Source organism: Rattus norvegicus, chromosome 12 (genome assembly GCF_021556685.1).
Source record: "Rattus norvegicus strain SHRSP/BbbUtx chromosome 12, alternate assembly SHRSP_T2T, whole genome shotgun sequence".
Lineage (NCBI taxonomy): Eukaryota > Metazoa > Chordata > Mammalia > Rodentia > Muridae > Rattus > Rattus norvegicus.
In genome coordinates this window covers 23,855,434-23,878,346 of record NC_141545.1, presented here as the reverse complement: position 1 = coordinate 23,878,346, position 22,913 = coordinate 23,855,434, and the positions used below count along the sequence as shown (strand labels likewise).

The following is a 22,913-nucleotide window of genomic DNA, read 5'->3' as shown; positions in this document are numbered from 1 at the left end:
GCGCCTCAGATCTCTTGGGCGATCTCTCCAGCTCCAAAGGCCATTTTAATGAGGTCTTTTTGAAGAATTTGGAGGACCAATTTGCAATTTTTGGAGCCTCCACTTAATATTTGAGGAAGATTAGGTTATAAAATATGTATGTACATACAATTTTCCAGTCTTGGCAGTTGGTTCTAAGCTCATGTATTTATGAAGTGTCGCTGCCTCGGCCCTTTAAGAGATTGCTTGAATTTTGTTTATTTACTCAATTAATTAATTTATTAATTTATTTTTGGAGAGGAAAGGGTTTATTTTGCTTATACTTCAAGGTAAAAGTCCATCACTGAGAGAATCTAGTGGCAGAAACTGATGCAGAGGCCACAGAGGAGTGCTGCTTACTGGCTTGTATCTTGTGTCTTGCCCAGTCTTCTTTGTACCATCGAGGACCACCAGCTGAAGAGTGGCACTGATTCCACTGAATTCTGTTCTTCCACATCATTCATCAATCAGAAAAGTGGCCCAGAAGCTTGCCCTCAAACTAATTGGTGGAGAAATTTTCTCAATTGTGGTTTCTTCTGTTAAGTTGACATAAAGCTAGCCAGTACAATTGAACCCTTGTCAGTTCAACACACAAACATATAACTGTTATGCCATAACTATTTCTTTCTTGTTCATCTCCAAGAATATTACAATATAAAACATACATAAAATTAAAGGATCTACAGTCTTTATAAGTTTAGTCTCTATAAATCATCCGAAGTCCCTTTCAATTTCTAAAGCCTCTCAAAATATCCAGAGTCTCTCTAAAATTTCAAAGTACTTTTTATAAGAACAACATTTAATGGGAGCTCTTTACAGGTTCAGAGGTTTAGTCCGTTATCATCAAGGCAGGAACATAGCAGCATCCAGGCATGCATGGTGCAGGAGGAGCTGCGAGTTCTACATCTTCATCTGAAGGCTGCTAGCAGAATACTGACTTTCAGTTAGCTATGTTGATGGTATTTAAGCCCACACCCAGTGACACACCTACTCCAACAGGGCCATGTCTTCTAGGAGTGCCACTCCCTGGGCCGAGCATATTCGAACCATAATAGAGGGTATTCCTGTGGATCTTTTTTTTTTCTCCATCTTTATTAAATTGGGTATTTCTTATTTATATTTCTTTTTTCTCCATCTTTATTGAATTGGGTATTTCTTATTTACATTTCAATTGTTATTGCCATTCCCGGTGTCCAGGCCAACATCCCCCAAACCCTTCCCCTTCCCCTTCTCTATGGGTGTTCCCCTCCCCATCCTTCCCCCATTATTGCACTCCCCCCCCCAAAATCCCATTCACTGGGGGTTCAGTCTTGCCAGGACCAAGGGCTTCCCCTTCCACTGGTGCTCTTACTAGGCTATTCATTGCTACCTATGCAGTTGGAGCCCAGGGTCAGTCCATGTATAGTCTTTGGGTAGTGGCTTAGTCCCTGGAAGCTCTGGTTGGTTAACATTGTTGTTCATATGGGGTCTCGAGCCCCTTCAAGCTCTTCCAGTCCTTTCTCTGATTCCCTCAACAGGGGTCCCGTTCTCAGTTCAGTGGTTTGCTGCTGGCATTCGCCTATGTATTTGTTGTATTCTGGGTGTGTCTCTCAGGAGAGATCTATATCTGGTTCCTGTCGGCCTGCACTTCTTTGCTTCATCCATCTTGTCTAATTGGATGGCTGTATATGCATGGGCCACATGTGGGGCAGGCTCTGAAGGGGCGTTCCTTCAGTCTCTGTTCTAATCTTTGCCTCCCTATTCCCTCCCAAGGGTATTCTTGTTCCCCTTTTAAAGAAGGAGTGAAGCATCCGCATTTTGGTCATTCTTCTTGAGTTTCTGTGTTCTCTGCATCTAGGGTAATTCGAGCATTGGGCTAATATCTACTTATCAGTGAATGCATACCGTGTGGGGGTTTTTTGGTGATTGGGTTACCTCACTCAGGAAGATATTTTCCAGTCCCATCCATTTGCCTATGAATTTCATAAAGTCATTGTTTTTGATAGAGGAGTAATATTCCATTGTGTAGATGTACCACATTTTCTGGATCCATTCCTCTATTGAAGGGCATCTGCGTTCTTTCCACCTTCTGGCTATTATAAATAAGGCTGCTATGAAAATAGTGAAGCATGTGTCTTTGTTATGTGATAGGGCATCTTTTGGGTATATGCCCAAGAGAGGTATAGCTGGGTCCTCAGGCAGTTCAATGTCCAATTTTCTGAGGAACCTCCAGACTGATTTCCAGAATGGTTGTACCAGTCTGCAATCCCACCAACAATGGAGGAGTGTGCCTCTTTCTCCACACCCTCACCAGCATTTGCTGTCACCTGAGTTTTTGATCTTAGCCATTCTCTCTGGTGTGAGGTGAAATCTCAGGGTTGTCGTGATTTGCATTTCCCTTATGACTAAAGATGTTGAACATTTCTTTAGGTGTTTTTCAGCCATTCGGAATTCCTCAGCTGTGAATTCTTTGTTTAGCTCTGAACCCCATTTTTTAATAGGGTTATTTGTCTCCCTGCAGTCTAACTTCGTGAGTTCTTTGTATATTTTGGATATAAGCCCTCTATTAGTTGTAGGATTGTTAATGATCTTTTCCCAATTTGTTGGTTGCCGTTTTGTCCTAACCACAGTGTCCTTTGCCTTACAGAAGCTTGTAGTTTTATGAGATTCCATTTGTCAATTCTTGATCTTAGAGCATAAGCCATTGGTGCTTTGTTCAGGAAATTTTCTCCAGTGCCCATGTGTTTGAGATGCTTCCCCACTTTTTCTTCTATTAGTTTGAGTGCATCTGGTTTGATGTGGGTGTCCTTGATCCACTTGGATTTAAGCTTTGTACAGGGTGATAAGAATGGATTGATCTGCATTCTTCTACATGCTGACCTCCAGTTGAACCAGCACCATTTGCTGAAAATGCTATCTTTTTTCCATTGGATGGTTTTGGCTCCTTTGTCAAAAATCAACTGTGTGTGGGTTCATTTCTGGGTCTTCAATTCTATTCCACTGGTCTATCTGTGTGTATCTGTACCAATACCATACAGTTTGTATCACTATTGCTGTGTAATACTGCTTGAGTTCAGGGATAGTGATTCCCCCGGAAGTCCTTTTATTGTTGAGGATAGTTTTAGCTACCTGGGTTTTTTTGTTATTCCAGATGAATTTGCAAATTTTTCTGTCTAACTCTATGAAGAGTTGGATTGGAATTTTGATGGTGATTGCATTGAATCTGTAGATTGCTTTTGGTAAAATGGCCATTTTTACTACATTAATCCTGCCAAACCATGAGCATGGGAGATCTTTCCATCTTCTGAGATCTTCTTCAATTTCTTGCTTCAGAGGCTTGAAGTTCTTTTCATACAGATCTTTCACTTGCTTGGTTAAAGTCACACCGAGGTATTTAATATTATTTGGGACTACTATGAAGGGTGTCATTTCCCTAACTTCTTTCTTGGCTTGTTTCTCTTTTGTGTAGAAGAAGGCTACTGATTTATTTGAGTTAATTTTATACCCAGCCACTTTGCTAAAGTTGTTTATCAGGTTTAGTAGTTCTCTGGAGGAACTTTTGGGATCACTTAAATATACGATCATATCATCTGCAAATAGTGATATTTTTTACTTCTTCCTTTCCAATCTGTATCTCTTTGATCTCCTTTTGTTGTCTGATTGCTCTGGCTAGAACTTCAAGAACTATATTGAATAAGTAGGGAGAGAGTGGGCAGCCTTGTCTAGTCCCTGATTTTAGTGGGATTGCTTCAAGTTTCCCTCCATTTAGTTTAATGTTAGCAACTGGTTTGCTGTATATGGCTTTTACTATGTTTAGGTATGGGCCTTGAATTCCTGTACTTTCCAGGACTTTTATCATGAAGGGGTGTTGAATTTTGTCAAATGCTTTCTCAGCATCTAATGAAATGTTCATGTGCTTTTTATCTTTAAGTTTGTTTATATAGTGGATTACGTTGATGGTTTTCCATATATTAAACCATCCCTGTATCCCTGGGATGAAGCCTACTCGATCATGATGGATGATTGTTTCGATGTGCTCTTGGATTTGGTTTGCAAGAATTCTATTGAGTATTTTTGCGTCAATATTCATAAGGAAAATTGGTCTGAAGTTCTCTTTCTTTGTTGGGTCTTTGTGTGGTTTAGGTATAAGAGTAATTGTGGCTTCATAGAAGGAATTCGGTAGTGCTCCATCTGTTTTGATTTTGTGGAATAGTTTGGATTTTATTGGTATGAGGTCTTCTATGAAGGTCTGATAGAATTCTGCACTGAACCCATCTCGACCTGGGCTCTTTTTGGTTGGGAGACTTTAATGACTGTTTCTATGTCTTTAAGAGTTATGGTGTTGTCTGTTCAACACCATGGTTTATCTGTTCTTGATTTTACTTCGATACCTGGTATCTGTCTAGGAAATTGTCCATTTCCTGCAGATTATCAAGTTTTGTTGAATAGAGGCTTTTGTAGTAGGATCTGATGTATTTTTGAATTTCCTCTGATTCTGTTGTTATGTCTCCCTTTTCATTTCTGATTTTGTTGATTTGGACACACTCCCTGTGTCCTCTGGTTAGTCTGACTAAGGATTTATCTATCTTGTTGATTTTCTCAAAGAACCAGCTTTTGGTTCTGTTGATTCTTTGTATGGTCCTTTTTGTTTCTACTTGGTTTATTTTTAGCTCTGAGTTTGATTATTTCATGCCTTCTACTCCTCCTGGGTGTGTTTGCTTCTTTTTGTCCTAGAGCGTTTAGGTGTGCTGTCAAGCTGCTGATATATGTTCTCTCCTGTTTCTTTCTGCAGGCACTCAGAGCTATGAGTTTTCCTCTTAGCACTGCTTTCATTTTATCCCATAAGTTTGGGAATGTTGTACCTTCATTTTCATTAAATTCTAAGAAGTCTTTAATTTCTTTCTTTATTTCTTCCTTGACCAGGTTATCATTGAGTAGAGCATTGTTCAACTTCCATGAATATGTGGGTGTTCTTTCCTTATTGTTATTGAAGACCAGTTTTAGTCCGTGGTGGTCTGATAGGATGCATGGGATTATTTCTATCTTTCTGTATCTGTTGAAGCCTGTTTTATGACCGATTATATGGTCAATTTTGGAGAAAGTAAGGTGGTGAGAAGAAGGTATATCCTTTTGCTTTAGGATAGATTGTTCTATAAATATTTGTTAAGCCCATCTGGTTCATGACTTCTCTTAGTCTGTCTATGTCTCTGTTAAATTTCTGTTTCCATGATCTGTCCATTGATGAGAGTAGGGTGTTGAAATCTCCTTCTATTATTGTGTGAGGTGCAATGTATGCATTGAGCTTTATAATAAGGTTTCTTTTATGTATGTAGGTGCCCTTGTATTTGGAGCATAGATATTTAGGATTGAAGGTTCATCTTGGTAGATTTTCCCTCTGATGAATATGAACTGTCCTTCCTTATCTTTTTTGATGACTTTCGGTTGAAAATCAATTTTATTCAATATTAGAATGGCTACTCCAGCTTGCTTCTTCAGACCATTTGCTTGGAAAGTTGTTATCCAGCCTTTTACTCTGAGGTAGTGTCTGTCTTAGTCTCTGAGGTGTGTTTCCTGTAGGCAGCAGAATGCTGGGTCCTCATTGTGTATCCAGTTTGTTAATCTGTGTCTTTTTATTAGGAAATTGAGTCCATTGATGTTGAGAGATATCAAGGAATAGTGATTGTTGCTTCCTGTTATATTCGTATTTGGATGCAAGATTATGTTTGTGTGCTTTTCTTCTCTTTGTTTTGTTGCAAAACAATTAGTTTCTTGCTTTTTCTAGAGTGTAGCTTGCCTCCTTGTGTTGGGCTTTACCATTTATTATCCTTTGTAGGGCTGGATTTGTAGAAAGATATTGTGTAAGTTTGATTTTGTCATAGAATATCTTGATTTCTCCATCTATTTTAATTGAGAGTTTTGCTGGATACAGTAGCCTGGGCTGGCATCTGTGTTCTCTTAGGGTCTGTATGTCATCTGTCCAGGATCTTCTGGCTTTCATAGTCCCTGGTGAGAAGTCTAGTGTAATTCTGATAGGCCTGCCTTTATATGTTACGACCTTTTTCCCTTACTGCTTTTAATATTTTTTCTTTGTTTTGTGCATTTGGTGTTTTGACTATTATGTGACAGGAGGAGTTTCTTTTCTGGTTCAATCTATTTGGAGTTCTGTAGGCTTCTTATATGTTTATGGGCATCTCTTTCTTTAGGTTAGGGAAGTTTTCTTCTATGATTTCCTTGAAGATATTTACTGGTCCTTTGAGTTGGGAGTCTTCACTCTCTTCTATACCTATTATCCTTAGGTTTGATCTTCTCATTGAGTCCTGGATTTCCTGTATGTTTTGGGCCAGTATCTTTTTCCATTTTACATTATCTTTGACAGTTGAGTCGATGATTTCTATGGAATCTTCTGCTCCTGAGATTCTCTCTTCTATCTCTTGCATTCTCTTGGTGATGCTTGTATCTACGGCTCCTTGTCTCTTCCTTTGGTTTTCTGTATCCAGGGTTGTCTCCCTTTGTGCTTTCTTTATTGCTTCGATTTCCATTTTTAATTCCTTCACCCTTTGATTATGTTTTCCTGTAATTCTTTCAGGGATTTTTGTGATTCCCTCTATAGGCTTCTACTTGTTTATTTGTGTTTTCCTGCATTTCTCTAAGGGAGTTCTTTATGTCTTTCTTGTAGTCCTCCAGCATCATGAACAAATGTGATTTAAAATCTAGATCTTGCTTTTCTGGTGTGTTTGGATATTCAGTGTTTGCTTTGCTGGGAGAATTGGGCTCTGGTGATGCCATGTGGTCTTGGTTTCTGTTGCTTGGTTCCTGCGCTTGCCTCTTGCCATCAGGTTGTTTCTGGTGTTACTTTGTTCTGCTATTTCTGACAGTGGCTAGACCGTCCTATATGCCTGTGTGTCAGGAGTGCTGTAGACCTGTTTTCCTGTTTTCTTTCAGCCAGTTATGGGAACAGAGTGTTCTGCTTTCGGGCGTGTAGTCGCTCTTGTCTACTGGTCTTCAGCTGTTCCTGTAGGCATGTGTCCTGAGTCCACTAGGCAGGTCGCTTGGAGCAGAAAAGTTGGTCTTACCTTTGGTCTCAGGCCGGAAGTCACTCCTCAGGGCTGGGTTTCAGCTCTCTGTGAGGGCAGCAACCAGAAGGGCCTGCCCTGCCTTCTCCCGGGTCCCTGTTCACAGGGGACCCAGATGGCACCAGGCATTTTTCTCTAGAGTCATAAATGTGGGCAGAGAATAGTTTCCTCTGACTTGCTAGGCATGTCTGCCCCTCTGAAGGTCTAGCTCTTCCTCCCACGGGATTTGTGTGCAGGGAACTGTTTGACTGGGTCCCTTCAGATCCGGGCACAGTCTGGACCACAGGGCACCTGCAGGTTGAGTGCCCCTGTCTTCCTGTTCCCAGAGGCCCTATACAGTTTCCTCTTGGGCCAGGGATGCGGACAAGGGTGGGCAGTACTGGAGGTCTCTCCTTCCCAGCAGTCTCAGTAGTGCCCACCTGTCTGGGCCATGAGCTCTCTCTCTCCCATGGGGTTTGGGAGCAGGGAGCTGTGAACTGGGATCAGTGAGGTTCGGTCTCCAGCTAGAAACCAGAAGTGTCTGGTCCCAGAGGAATCTTGCCTTTGTGTGTCCTGAGTCCACCAGGCAGTTCACTTGGAGCAGAAAAGTTGGTTGTACCTCTGGCCTCAGGCCTGAAGTCATTCCTCAGGACTAACTTATTTATTTTAAAGGAACGGGCCATCACCTAAGACACGCTACATCTGACACAGAGAATCAATTCCAGCATTCATGTCTCAGATCAATTTTATCAGTTGCCTTTTCCTCACCAAGGCTTGATCTTGATCCATAGGCAAGGAGCGGGGGAGAGAGAAAGAGAGAGAGAGAGAGAGAGAGAGAGAGAGAGAGAGAGAATGGCATGGTCTTTTGTAACCCCAAAACCCACTCCTACAATACACTTCCTCCACCAAAGTCATACCTACTCCAACAGGGCCACGTGTCCTAGTTGATCTAATCTCATGGTTTTCAACCTTCCTATCATTGACATCCTTTAATATAGTTCCTCATGTTGTGGTTACCTTCCCTATCCCCACCCCACACCCTACCCCCACCTCCATAAAATTATTTCTGTGGTTACTTCATAACTGCAATTTTGCTGCTGTTATGAATCATAATGTAAATTACTGTGTTTTCTGATGGTCTTAGATGGCCCCTGTGAAAGGGTCCTTCATCCTCAAAGGGGCTTCAACCCACAGGTCGAGAACCAGTGTTGTAGCCCTCCTCAGTGTCACCCCCTGTTGACCAAACTTTCAACTAGATGAACCGATGGGAGCCACTATTCAAAGCAACAGCCTGGTTGCTCATTCCCGCACTGCCTGATGTTGGCAAGCAGATCAGAAACTCAGGCTATCCACAACTACATAGTAGCTTTGAGGCCAGGCAGGGCAACAAGTAACCTTGCCTACTGTAGTCCTGAGATTGTAAAAGTCAGCTTTTGGGGAGGATTGGATAGAAACAGTGCCTTCTGTGTGTGACTGAACTGCTACACTCATGATGGCTGCAGCTGTGGTTGTCTGCACAGTCTTAGGAAAGATCAAGCTGGCCAACACTGCAACATGGGAATGGCTTAGAGAACTAATGGGTACAGAAGGAGGAAGAGTCTGGTTTTTGGTTTTTAATTTTGCTTTTTGTTTTTGTTTTTTTGAAGGGTGTAGCTCACACGCCCTAGAACATATTAGCAATGAAAACTGAACTCAGTGGGCTATTTATAAAAACAGGACATAAAGTTAAAAAGAGCTGAGAAGGTGAAGATGGACATGGGAGGAGTAAGGGGAAGGAGTAGGGGGGCAAACTCATTATAGGCATGTGTGAAATTATCAGTAATTAATAAAATTACTCCCCATGTATACACGTGTGAAAATAAATGAATATATTTCAAAAAATTAAAAGAACTGCCTGAGAAAACAAAGCCAAACAATAGCAGATCAGAAAAGAGCAATCAAATTTTAGGGCCCCCACCACCAAACTGTATTCAGACGGCAGCAATTTTCTACACATGCCCCTATGAGCAAAACTAAACTACACCCTTTGTCCTCAGACAAAGAGACACCTGGGTAGTGGCGGCGGCGGCGGCGGCGGCGGCGGCCTTATATCTGTCAGGGTCAGAGCAGATGACTGTTCTCTGTTCATTCTAGCTTGGTAGCCAAAACTGTTTGATGCCTAGGACACATAAAAACCAAATCAAATCCAGGAAGCACAGCCCAGGAGGAGGAAGACAAACGGAGACCTGGGGCAGCCATGACCCTCACAGACCTGCCCTCTGGTGCATGGCACAGACCACACTAAACAACACAGATGTAGACTGTCACCAAGGGGGCCAGCCCAGCCATATGGCCAGCCTGCGGTGGCAGTTATCACCACGGATGAGTATGTGGTGGTCAGATGATAAAGGTGGAGTAGCTTGAGCATTGTGAAGAGAGATGGAACTGGAGACCCAAGAATGGAGAGGAGCAGCCTGCTGTGAGTGGCCAGCCCTGCCACCTGGGGCCATGGTAAGATCCCAGCCTGAGCTCCCACTGAGGGCCATCTCTGAGTCCAGGGCTACACCGAGGCTGAGATTGCTGTCAATGTCTGTGGCTCATATTCCCACTAGAGAACATGGGGATGTCCATGGTCGGGGCAGCTCCCAGACACCACAGGGATGGCCAGAGGCTGTTCAGAAGACCTTGCCCTTCATTGGCTGGGGTGCTCTGGAAAGCTGGTCATCTCTCACCAGTCACAGCACTCAAGAGAGCCAGGCTCTGCTCCTCTTCCCAGGCAGCACAGTAGAGCAGGCCCTGGTGGCCGGTGTGTGGGTAAGTCAGCCCCTAGGGCTTAACTTAAGTGTGGGAGAGCTGACCCCAACACACACCTGTCTGCCATGAGGTGGCACAGGCACAGAGGTGATGTCCCCCTCGCCACCTCCAGCAGTCAGGAAAGCTGCCCGCAGGGTCATGAGAGTGAGAGAGATGGCCCTATTCCTTAAGGCGGTAGCACTCAGGACGGTGGGCCTTGTACCTCGCTCGCCTGAGCAGCACAGTAGAATTGGCCCTAATGGGAGGGGGTGAGTGAGGGAGAGCTGTCCCTGACCTGCACAGGCTGCACAGCACTTGGAAGAGTGGACTCTAAGCCTTTACTGGGAGCCAGCCCTCAGCTGCCACCCAGGCCCAGATTCAGGGCTCTGAATTGGCCCTCCCCCAATTCTGCATCATCTGTGAGTGATTGGGACACCCGACAGGGATAGACCTCCTAATCCAAAACTGCAGCATCTCCATGACACAGGGCAGCAACAGGATAACCTGTAGGAGTCCGGGTGAGGATCCAATATTGATGGTGTCCCAGAAGCCACAGGTCTCAAACAGACCAATGACTCATTGGAATGAACGTTTGCAAGTGAAGTGTGGACAGAGGGGCATACTGTGGGCCACTGTGACGCGCCACAGCTTCCAGGATGAGATGTTTTCTATGCTTCGGTTCTTTGTTGTGTGTTTGCGTGGTTTTGATTTCAGGGGAGGTTGCAAAGTTGAAGGACAGGTATGAGGGGACAGGGAGATGACTGGAACTGGGTGCATGTTGTGCAACTCACAAAGAATCAATAAAAGTGAAAAAGCAAAATAAAACTGAGTGACTTTTTATTGTTCTCCCCTGATTATTTTGTTTGTGACCTTCCTCTAAGTTTTATATCACCCATAAAGTACAACTACAGTAGACACACACACTCTGTCTTTCCTTGGTCTCAACAAATAGGTGATGTCACACCATGTAGCTCTCCTTCTGTAACTAGCTTTAAATATAATAATAATTATTATTACTATTACTTTTTTGTGTGTATGTGAATATCTATCACAGCATGTATGTGAGTGCCAGAGGACAACTTCTGGGAGACAGTTCATCCTTGGACCTTGTCAAAGCCGGGTCTCTCCGTTTCTCTGTAGTGTGCTACAGGTTAGGTATCCTTTGAACTTCTGGCTGATTCTCTGTGATAATTTATTTCTTGCCGACGGTGAAGTGAGCCAATTCAAGTCAGATTAAAATATATATAGGCAGGTTTATTGGGAAGCTGCTCTTGGGTGGAAGAATTTACTGGAACCAAGGAAGGAGGCCAGAGAAGTTGCCATGGGGAGGGAGAGAAAGGAGAGAGGGAAGAGTGTGCACGCAGAGAGGAGGGGAGAGGGGTTGAGGAGACCGAAATGTCTGGGTTATACAGGGAAGAGCCTGTGGTGGGGGGAGGGAAGCCCAGCCCAGGTGGGGACTGAGGGATGCTGGGAGAACTTGGAGGCCAGGTCTGCTGTGTGTAAAATATGTACCCAGTCCCTTGTCCCTGAGTCTGAAACCATACACTCTCTACCCTCTCTACCTCCCCATTTTCTGTAGGAGTACAGCATTACAGATGTGGGCTGCTGCAGCCAGCTTCTTTTTTTCCCTCCCTGCATCCAGCTATTGTACACAGTTCTGGTTAGTCAATTCAGGTTGTCAGGCTTGCTTAGGGTAAGCATTTCCTAATGTTTAGGTTCCGCCCCACAATTACCTGGCAACAGCCAGGTATGCCTGACTCACTATAAAAGGGGCTGCTTGCCCCCTCCTCACTCTATTCTCCTCTGCCTTGCTTCCTTACCCTCTTCCCCTGATTGTCTCATCCCCCCCACCACGTGCTCATGGCCAGCCTCTATTCCTCTTCTCTCCTCTCCTCTTCTCTCCTCTTCTCTCTCTCTGTCTCTCTCTCTGTCTCTCTGTCTCTCTCTGTCTCTCTCTCTGTCTCTCTCTCTCTGTCTCTCTGTCTCTCTCTGTCTCTCTCTCTGTCTCTCTCTCTCTGTCTCTCTGTCTCTCTCTGTCTCTCTCTCTCTGTCTCTCTCTCTCTCTGTCTCTCTCTCTCTCTCTCTCTCTCTCTCTCTCTCTCTCTCTCTCTCTCCCCCCTACCTCTCAACTCTTCTCCCCATGCCCTAAATAAACTCTATTCTATACTGTACCATCATGTAGCTGGTACCACAGGGGAAAGGGATGCCTCAGCATGGGCCCACAGGGGCACCCCCTTCCCCAGCACCCCTACACTAAACCTGACCTCCACCAAATGTATCCCTGGTTTCTTTTTCTTTTTATAAAACACAATACCTAGCAAGTACTTTTTACCTGCCACAAAACTTGCTTTTATTCAACTTGTTCTGAAACTTATTTTCATTGGCATGTGTAGTTCTGGAAACAGTCATTTAACATAACTGTTTTCCATTATATTAATGTGTCAAAATGGATTTCTCTTTTGTCCATAGTATTTCAGTTGTTTCTGAATTTTTACTGTAGAAATGTCTAATATTATATCTTTTTAAAAAAGATTTATTTACTCTATGTTATATGTATGAGTGTTTTGCTTGAATTGATATATATGTGCCACATACTTGCTTGGTATCTGCAATGACCAGAGGGGGGCATTGGATGAATCTTCTGGAACCGGAATTACAGATGGTTATAAGCCACCATGGGGATGCTGGGAATTGCATCCAGGTCCTCTGCAAAAGCAACAAGTAGTCTTACCTGCTGAACCATCTCTTCAGCCCCAAGACTTTATCTAATACTCATCTATCCGAATCTGATGATCTGGGCCTGTCGAAATGGATCAGTTGGTAAAAGTACTTGTCACCAAACCAGAGGACCTCAATTCAGTCTCTAGGACCTACATGACGGAAGCAGAGAACTGGCTGTCATGCGTTGTTCTCTGACCTCCACATGAGTGCCCCACCCCCAAGCATGCACAAGTAAATCCACAAGTGTAATTTAAAAAAAAAAATGAATGCAATGGTTTCTGTGGAAACGTGCTGAATATCTGTTGCTGAGTGGCAAGGTTGGATCTCCCCTCCCTCCCATCTGTCAACTGAGGCGGGGGCTGCAGAGCTGGCTCAGCAGGTAGACTATCTCTTTTGCAGAGGACCTGAGTGCAGTTCCTAGCACCCACAGCAGGTTGTGCAACTTGTCTGTAACTCAAGCTATAGGAGCCTCCAAAACTGAGCCTCTGGCTTCCATAGGTACCTGTGCTCCCATGGACATATGGAATGTGGACACAAAGACATCATTAAAACAACAACAAATGAAAAGAAAAGTAAAGCTCTTTTTGTTGTTCTTTGTCGTTTTGTTTGGTTTGAGACAGGGTTTCTCTGTGTAGCCCTGGCTGTCCTGGAACTCACTCTGTAGATCAAGCTGGTCTCAAACTCAGAGATCCACCTGCCTCTGCTGCCTAAGTGGTGGGATTAAAGGTGTGTGCACTATTGCCCAGCAGAAAACCAATGCTTTTATAAAATGTGACCAAAGTAGCTTTTCAGGACTTAAAAAAAAAAGTGGGGGGTTGGGGATTTAACTCAGTGGTAGAGCACTTGCCTAGCAAGCGCAAGGCCCTGGGTTCGGTCCCCAGCTCCGAAAAAAAAGAAAAGAAAAGAAAAGAAAAGAAAAAGAAAACAAGCAGGAAATTTAAAAAAAAATGCCTACCTTGGAACTGAGCATCAGGGACAGAGCACGGTGTAATTAAATAAGCTGGGAATGTGGCCCACTGGGCAAACTGCTTTCTCAACTTGCACAGAGCTTGATTGGACCCAAGTTCTTGCCGACGGTGAGGTGAGCCAATTCAAGTCGGATTAAAATATATATAGGCAGGTTTATTGGGAAGCTGCTCTTGGGTGGAAGAATTTACCGGAACCAAGGAAGGAGGCCAGAGATGTTGCCATGGGGAAGGAGAGAAAGGAGAGAGGACTGCCTAGGTAGGTGTGTAATGTAGTAACACATGCCTGTAATCACAGCACTCGGGAGGTGCAGGCAGGAAAATTTGAAGAGGTTTGAGGCTCATTCTTAGCTACAAAGAGAGTTTGAGGCTGGCCTGAACTGTGCTAAAAACATAAGAACTAGGCCAGCTTTAGCTTGATGAGGAAATTAGCCTATTTAGGGCTATACTGACGAGCAGCTCCATTCACCACCCACGTTTACCCTCGCCTTCTGCACACCTATTTTGTTTCATTATTTTATTGTTTTATTATTTTATTTCTGAGACAAGGTTTCATTGTGTAGCCCTGGTTAGCCTGGAACTCGATATATACATCAGGCTAGCCTGGAACTCACTAAGATCTACTTGCCTCTGTTTCCTGAGTGCTAAGATCAAAGGTAGGCATAAGTATGCCCAGCAGACACTTTTTAAAAAATTATTTATTTGAGTCCCCTCCTTCTCTGTGTATGTGCAGGGTGTATATATGCATGTATATTTGTATATATGTATGAATGGGGTATGAGTGGTGTGTGTGTGTATGTGTGGTGTATGTGTGTATATGGGGGGTATATGTGGTGTGTATGTATGTGTGAGGTGTGTATGTTGTACACATGTGTATATATGGGAGTGTGTGTATATGGTGTGTGTGTATGTGTGGAGTATGTGTATATGGGGGATATATGTGGTATGGGCTTAATGGGCTGTATGTGAGGTATGTGTGTTGTATGGATTGTATATATGGTAGTGTGTGCATATGGTGCGTATGCATATATGTGGGATGTGTGTGGTGTGTCTGTATGTATATGGTGCATGTGTATATGTGGGGGGTGTTGTGTGTATATGTGTGTATATGTTAGTGTATGTATAGTGTTATGTATGTGTCGTAAGTATGTGTGCATGTGGTATATATGTGTATGCGTGTGTGATGTGGTATGTGTGTTGCATGTACCTGTTAACATAAGTGTGTGCACATGCAAGCATGTGAAGCCGACAGACAGACTTTCGGGTATCTTCCCACTTTTATGTTTTGAGGTGGGGCCTCTCACTGGACTAAGCAGTCTGGCTAATGAACTTGAGCTATCTGTTTGTTTCAGCTTCTCTCCTTACCTACTGTCACAAGGAGATGGAGCCCCAGAATTTTATACCAAACCCCAGTTCTTCAATACGGAGCACTTGGTGAACCAAATAATTCCTATCAGTAAACCCATCGATCAGAACCTCTGTAAACAGCAAACAGCATGTCCTTTGCAAAATGTCATTATAGCCTTAATGGGCTGTACAGGACGAGTCTGACTGCTTCAGTGCTCAGCCTATGACATACCCGAGGTCCACGGCACAGACGCTTCTCCTGTGTAGCCCTGCTGAGCATACCACCTGGAAATACACAGAACCATAGCCCATAGGACTCTGAGATAGGATGGTCTGGAGTTCATGGTGGTTCTCAAGCTATATGAGGTGTTTAAGACAAGCCTGGGATCTTTACAACTCTGTCTCGAAAGGCTAAACAACAACAACAACAAATAAAAAAGGTAGGAAATGAAGACGCACACCAAGAATATACCAAGACATGTACCAAGAAAACAATGACTTGTCAGGAAGACATCGTCGTCTTTGTCAAGCTTAAAGCCTGTGGCTCCAAATGGTAGAGTAACCTCCCACATTTTTAAGGTGAGGGAGGTAGTTCCATTTGTAGAATGTCTGCCTAGCCTACAAAAAAATGCCTTAGGTCAGCACCACACAAAGCTGTTTTATGGCCCTGAACATTCCAGCCTTCAGGAGCAGAGACAGGAGAAGAAGGATCAAGACTTCAAGGCTGTGCTGGATGTGGTGGCCCAGAATGCTTTTGCATGGCCCCACTCAAATCAACCTATTTCCACTGTGTCTTAGGGTTTCTACTCCACAGTAATGAAATGTCATGATCAAAAGCAACTTGAGGAGGAAGGGGAGATAGCATTACTGGAATTTCTGGAAATTTACACTGGAATTGCTCCTTTGTCACTGAGGGAGGGCAAGACAGGAAGTCAAGGAACCTAGAGACAAAATCTGAAGCAGCAGCTGCATAGAAACACCGCTGACTGGTTTTCTCGTCCTGGCTTGCTCATTCTGCCTCTTACGCCTGCCTAGGCTGGCATTGACCCCAGGGGGCTGGGTCCATCCACATCAATCGATAATCAGGAAAACGCACTACAGACTTGCCTACAGACAAATCTTATGGAGGCATTTTCTCAATGGAGAGTCCCTTTTTGAAAACGACTCTAGCTTGCATCAAGTTGATATAAAAGTACCCAAAACGCACATCATACCAATATCTGGGACTTATTTTTTTTAATTCACTAGACCTGTATATTTGACTTCAAAAGACTGTATGCAAAGAGAGCATGCAGTACTATTCTTCATGGGTCTGGCTCACTTCCATACTTCAGGTCACCTATGCTGTGCCAGATGGTGGGGTCTCTTACATACTTAGGTCTGAATAATAATAATCTGTTGTATCTCGTTGTTGTGGTGGAAGTTGTTGTTGTTATTGTTTAGACAAGGTTTCTCTGTATCCCTGGCTGTCTTGGAACTCACTCTGTAGACCAGGTTGCCCATGGTAGATCTACCTGCCTCTCCCTCCTGAGTGCTGAAATTAAAGGGGAATGCTACTTATTCTTATTATTATTATTATTATATTTAATATTATTATTATTATTTTATTACTATAATAATAAGAAGAAGTAGCATTCCCCTTTAATCTCAGCACTCAGATAATAATATAATATATATATAATAAGTATAATTATATAATAAGTATATAATTATACTTATTATCTGCCTTATTTCTTTATCGGTTGTGGACATTTAGGATGATTCTATTTCAGCAAACATGCCAATGCAGATATCTATTCAACATACTGATTTTTGTTTCCTTTTGTTATGTATCTAATACTGGAATGGCTGGATCACATGCTATCTTTTTTTAATTATAATACTTAACTTTTATTATTTTTACTTATGTGCATATCCATTTCTGTATGTAAGTGTAATGCCCATAGAGGCCAGAAGAGGGCATCAAATTCCCCCCAACACCCCCCACACAGACACAGCTGAAGTTACAGGCAGTTGGCAGCTACCTGATGTGGGAGCCAGAAACAGAACTTCAGTCCTCTGAAAAGGCAGCAAGCACTCTTAACTGTTGAGCCATCTCTTCAGACCCCATATGGTAGTTCTGTGCTCAATATTTTGAGGAAACCTCACACTGCTTTCCATAATAACTCTACTAAATTTACATGGTCATCAGCAACTGCAAGGATTCCGTCCCCTCCAGTCTCACAGCACCCATCACTTGTCTTTTAGGATAACTGTCCTAGGAGCTGGCCAGATGGCTAAGACAGCAGCACTGGCTGCTCTGCCAGAGGAACTGGCATAGATTCCTAGCACCTGCAGGGATCTGCCGCCCTCTTCTGGCCTCACGTTGCTACAAACACTTTGCTACAGAGCATTTTGCTACAAACTTGCAGGCAAAGCACTCCTACATATAAAGTAATAAACCTAAAGAGACGCACATCCTAACAACTGCGGGGTAGTTTTGGTACCAATTCCTTAGTGATTGATGATGAGGAACACCTTTCCCTAGCTATTGTGATTTACATTATATCGGTAAGTTGGCAGAAGCTGCTTGAGCTCACTGAGAAGCTGGCTCTGAACTCAAAGTTGCACCCTCATCCCCACCTCGACCCCCATTTCAGACAGGAGCATGTTTGTCTCAGAGTGTTTTCCAAGATTTAAGGATGGGCTGGCCTTCCAACCCCGATAGAGAAGGAACAGTATTGGGCTCCAGCAGACTGGAACATGCCAACCGGGCAGGCCTTGCCCCTCTCCCTTGCTAACCCATAGATAATATTCCTAAAGCTTACCACCAAGGTCTGTTCCCTTATTTAACCCCACGCCAGCTCACAAGCCACCTTTCTCCCTGTCCCATTTAACTCAAACAGCCTTGGCAATTTGAAGTAAACCTTTTTCCCTTTTCACCCACAGAGAGGCTATCTTGCATTCTTTTTTTTTTTTTTTTTTTTGGTTCTTTTTTTTCGGAGCTGGGGACCGAACCCAGGGCCTTGCGCTTCCTAGGTAAGCGCTCTGCCACTGAGCTAAATCCCCAGCCCCCTATCTTGCATTCTTTACCAGACCCATTTTCTCAGGATCAGTAACATTGCCAGTCTCCCTATAGACCTTAACTATGATTGAGAGATTTAATTTCATTATTTGGAACAACTCAGCAAAATAAAATTCTGGTTTATTGTTGGACATTTTTTCACACGTAAGTCAAACAGGCCAAAAACAAACAAATAAATAAACAAAACCAACAACTTCATAGAAAAAAAAAAAAAAACAAAAAGGAAAAAAATCCTTTTTATCTTTGGTCTTTTTAACCATCTCATACAATCCAACGACTTATAGTACAGGTAGGTACGGACACAAAAACATTACTGGAATGCTCAGAATAAGATTTTTGTTGCTGTCGTTGTTGTTTTTGTTGTTGTTGTTGTTAGTTTTTTTTTTTTTTTTATTAACTTGAGTATTTCTTATATACATTTCGAGTGTTATTCCCTTTCCCGGTTTCCGGGAAACATCCCCCTCCCCCCTCCCCTTCCTTATGGGTGTTCCCCTCCCAACCCTCCCCCCATTGCCGCCCTCCCCCCATAGACTAGTTCACTGGGGGTTCAGTCTTAGCAGGACCCAGGGCTTCCCCTTCCACTGGTGCTCTTACTAGGATATTCATTGCTACCTATGGGGTCAGAGTCCAGGGTCAGTCCATGTATAGTCTTTAGGTAGTGGCTTAGTCCCTGGAAGCTCTGGTTGCTTGGCATTGTTGTACTTTTGGGGTCTCGAGCCCCTTCAAGCTCTTCCAGTTCTTTCTCTGATTCCTTCAATAGGGGACCTATTCTCAGTTCAGTGGTTTGCTGCTGGCATTCGCCTCTGTATTTGCTGTATTCTGGCTGTGTCTCTCAGGAGCGATCTACATCCGGCTCCTGTCGGTCTGCACTTCTTTGCTTCATCCATCTAGTCCAATTGGGTGGCTGTATATGTATGGGCCAAATGTGGGACAGGCTCTGAATGGGTGTTCCTTCAGTCTCTGTTTTAATCTTTGCCTCTCCCTTCCCTGCCAAGGGTATTCTTTTTCCTCATTTAAAGAAGGAGTGAAGCATTCACATTTTGATCATCCGTCTTGAGTTTCGTTTGTTCTAGGGATCTAGGGTAATTCAAGCATTTGGGCTAATAGCCACTTATCAATGAGTGCATACCATGTATGTCTTTCTGTGATTGGGTTAGTTCACTCAGGATGATATTTTCCAGTTCCAACCATTTGCCTACGAATTTCATAAACTCGTTGTTTTTTATAGCTGAGTAGTATTCCATTGTGTAGATGTACCACATTTTCTGCATCCATTCCTCTGTTGAAGGGCATCTGGGTTCTTTCCATTTTCTGGCTATTATAAATAAGGCTGCGATGAACATAGTGGAGCACGTGTCTCTTTTATATGTTGAGGCATCTTTTGGGTATATGCCCAAGAGAGGTATAGCTGGATCCTCAGGCAGTTCAATGTCCAATTTTCTGAGGAACCTCCAGACTGATTTCCAGAATGGTTTTACCAGTCTGCAATCCCACCAACAATGGAGGAGTGTTCCTCTTTCTCCACAACCTCGCCAGCATCTGCTGTCACCTGAGTTTTTGATCTTAGCCAATCGCACTGGTGTGAGGTGAAATCTCAGGGTTGTTTTGATTTGCATTTCCCTTATGACTAAAGATGTTGAACATTTCTTTAGGTGTTTCTCAGCCATTCGGCATTCCTCAGCTGTGAATTCTTTGTTTAGCTCTGAACCCCATTTTTTAATAGGGTTATTTGTTTCCCTGCGGTCTAACTTCTTGAGTTCTTTGTATATTTTGGATATAAGGCCTCTATCTGTTGTAGGGTTGGTAAAGATCTTTTCCCAATCTGTTGGTTGCCGTTTTGTCCTAACCACAGTGTCCTTTGCCTTACAGAAGCTTTGCAGTTTTATGAGATCCCATTTGTCAATTCTTGATCTTAGAGCATAAGCCATTGGTGTTTTGTTCAGGAAATTTTTTCCAGTGCCCATGTGTTCCAGATGCTTCCCTAGTTTTTCTTCTATTAGTTTGAGTGTGTCTGGTTTGATGTGGAGGTCCTTGATCCACTTGGACTTAAGCTTTGTACAGGGTGATAAGCATGGATCGATCTGCATTCTTCTACATGTTGCCCTCCAGTTGAACCAGCACCATTTGCTGAAAATGCTATCTTTTTTCCATTGGATGGTTTTGGCTCCTTTGTCAAAAATCAAGTGACCATAGGTGTGTGGGTTCATTTCTGGGTCTTCAGTTCTATTCCATTGGTCTATCTGTCTGTCTCTGTACCAATACCATGCAGTTTTTATCACTATTGCTCTGTAATACTGCTTGAGTTCAGGGATAGTGATTCCCCCTGAAGTCCTTTTATTGCTGAGGATAGCTTTAGCTATCCTGGGTTTTTTGTTATTCCAGATGAATTTGCAAATTGTTCTGTCTAACTCTTTGAAGAATTGGATTGGTATTTTGATGGGGATTGCATTGAATCTGTAGATTGCTTTTGGTAAAATGGCCATTTTTACTATATTAATCCTGCCAATCCATGAGCATGGGAGATCTTTCCATCTTCTGAGGTCTTCTTCAATTTCTTTCTTCAGTGTCTTGAAGTTCTTATTGTACAGATCTTTTACTTGCTTGGTTAAAGTCACACCGAGGTACTTTATATTATTTGGGTCTATTATGAAGGGTGTCGTTTCCCTAATTTCTTTCTCGGCTTGTTTCTCTTTTGTATAGAGGAAGGCAACTGATTTATTTGAGTTAATTTTATACCCAGCCACTTGGCTGAAGTTGTTTATCAGCTTTAGTAGTTCTCTGGTGGAACTTTTGGGATCACTTAAATATACTATCATATCATCTGCAAATAGTGATATTTTGGCCTCTTCTTTTCCGATCTGTATCCCTTTGATCTCCTTTTGTTGTCTGATTGCTCTGGCTAGAACTTCAAGAACTATATTGAATAAGTAGGGAGAGAGTGGGCAGCCTTGTCTAGTCCCTGATTTTAGTGGGATTGCTTCAAGTTTCTCTCCATTTAGTTTAATGTTAGCAACTGGTTTGCTGTATATGGCTTTTACTATGTTTAGGTATGGGCCTTGAATTCCTATTCTTTCCAGGACTTTTATCATGAAGGGGTGTTGAATTTTGTCAAATGCTTTCTCAGCATCTAATGAAATGATCATGTGGTTCTGTTCTTTCAGTTTGTTTATATAATGGATCACGTTGATGGTTTTCCATATATTAAACCATCCCTGCATGCCTGGGATGAAGCCTACTTGATCATGGTGGATGATTGTTTTGATGTGCTCTTGAATTCGGTTTGCCAGAATTTTATTGAGTATTTTTGCGTCGATATTCATAAGGGAAATTGGTCTGAAGTTCTCTTTCTTTGTTGTGTCTTTGTGTGGTTTAGGTATAAGAGTAATTGTAGCTTCGTAGAAGGAATTCGGTAGGGCTCCATCTGTTTCAATTTTGTGGAATAGTTTGGATAATATTGGTATGAGGTCTTCTATGAAGGTTTGATAGAATTCTGCACTAAACCCATCTGGACCTGGGCTCTTTTTGGTTGGGAGACCTTTAATGACTGCTTCTATTTCCTTAGGAGTTATGGGGTTGTTTAACTGGTTTATCTGTTCCTGATTTAACTTTGATACCTGGTATCTGTCTAGGAAATTGTCCATTTCCTGAAGATTTTCAAATTTTGTTGAATATAGGTTTTTATAGTAAGATCTGATGATTTTTTGAATTTCCTCTGAATCTGTAGTTATGTCTCCCTTTTCATTTCTGATTTTGTTAATTTGGACGCACTCTCTGTGTCCTCTCGTTAGTCTGGCTAAGGGTTTATCTATCTTGTTGATTTTCTCAAAGAACCAACTTTTGGTCCTGTTGATTCTTTCTATGGTCCTTTTTGTTTCTACTTGGTTGATTTCAGCTCTGAGTTTGATTATTTCCTGCCTTCTACTCCTCCTGGGTGTATTTGCTTCTTTTTGTTCTAGAGCTTTTAGGTGTGCTGTCAAGCTGCTGACATATGCTCTTTCCTGTTTCTTTCTGCAGGCACTCAGCGCTATGAGTTTTCCTCTTAGCACAGCTTTCATTGTGTCCCATAAGTTTGAGTATGTTGTATCTTCATTTTCATTAAATTCTAAAAAGTTTTTAATTTCTTTCTTTATTTCTTCCTTGACCAGGTTATCATTGAGTAGAGCATTGTTCAATTTCCACGTATATGTGGGCATTCTTCCCTTATTGTTATTGAAGACCAGTTTTAGGCCGTGGTGGTCCGATAGCACGCATGGGATTATTTCTATCTTTTTGTACCTGTTGAGGCCCGTTTTTTGACCAATTATATGGTCAATTTTGGAGAAAGTACCATGAGGAGCTGAGAAGAAGGTATATCCTTTTGCTTTAGGATAGAATGTTCTATAAATATCCGTTAAGTCCATTTGGCTCATGACTTCTCTTAGTCTGTCGACATCACTGTTTAATTTCTGTTTCCATGATCTGTCCATTGATGAGAGTGGGGTGTTAAAATCTCCCACTATTATTGTGTGAGGTGCAATGTGTGTTTTGAGCTTTAGTAAGGTTTCTTTTACGTATGTAGGTGCCCTTGTATTTGGGGCATAGATATTTAGGATTGAGAGTTCATCTTGGTGGATTTTTCCTTTGATGAATATGAAGTGTCCTTCCTTATCTTTTTTGATGACTTTTAGTTGGAAATTGATTTTATTTGATATTAGAATGGCTACTCCAGCTTGCTTCTTCTGACCATTTGCTTGGAAAGTTGTTTTCCAGCCTTTCACTCTGAGGTAGTGTCTGTCTTTGTCTCTGAGGTGTGTTTCCTGTAGGCAGCAGAATGCAGGGTCCTCGTTGCGTATCCAGTTTGTTAATCTATGTCTTTTTATTGGGGAGTTGAGGCCATTGATATTAAGAGATATTAAGGAATAGTGATTATTGCTTCCCGTTATATTCATGTTTGGATGTGAGGTTATGTTTGTGTGCTTTCATTCTCTTTGTTTTGTTGCCAAGACGATTAGTTTC

General features: G+C 42.6%; 1 protein-coding gene and 1 long non-coding RNA gene across 41 annotated transcripts in view; both read left to right on the top strand.

Annotated features, from left to right (window-relative positions):
* LOC102551138 (uncharacterized) overlaps positions 1-10,641 on the top strand; it is a 31,527-nt gene extending 20,886 nt beyond the window's left edge. For 24 of the 40 annotated variants that reach the window (XR_015634282.1, XR_015634286.1, XR_015634280.1 and 21 more), the window contains one exon: positions 405-723. This is a non-coding gene — a long non-coding RNA (uncharacterized LOC102551138). Of the gene's footprint in view, positions 1-404; positions 724-9,085 lie in introns of those variants that run through there. The other 16 variants (XR_015634285.1, XR_015634289.1, XR_015634287.1 and 13 more) reach the window with 1 other exon arrangement.
* A 3,042-nt stretch (positions 10,642-13,683) lies between these two features.
* The window catches only part of Nxpe5l2 (neurexophilin and PC-esterase domain family, member 5 like 2), a 41,582-nt gene continuing 32,352 nt past the window's right edge, over positions 13,684-22,913 (top strand). The window contains exon 1 of the mRNA XM_087579528.1: positions 13,684-13,766. The gene's annotated coding sequence lies outside the window, so the exon portion shown is untranslated. The remainder of the gene's footprint in view (positions 13,767-22,913) is intronic.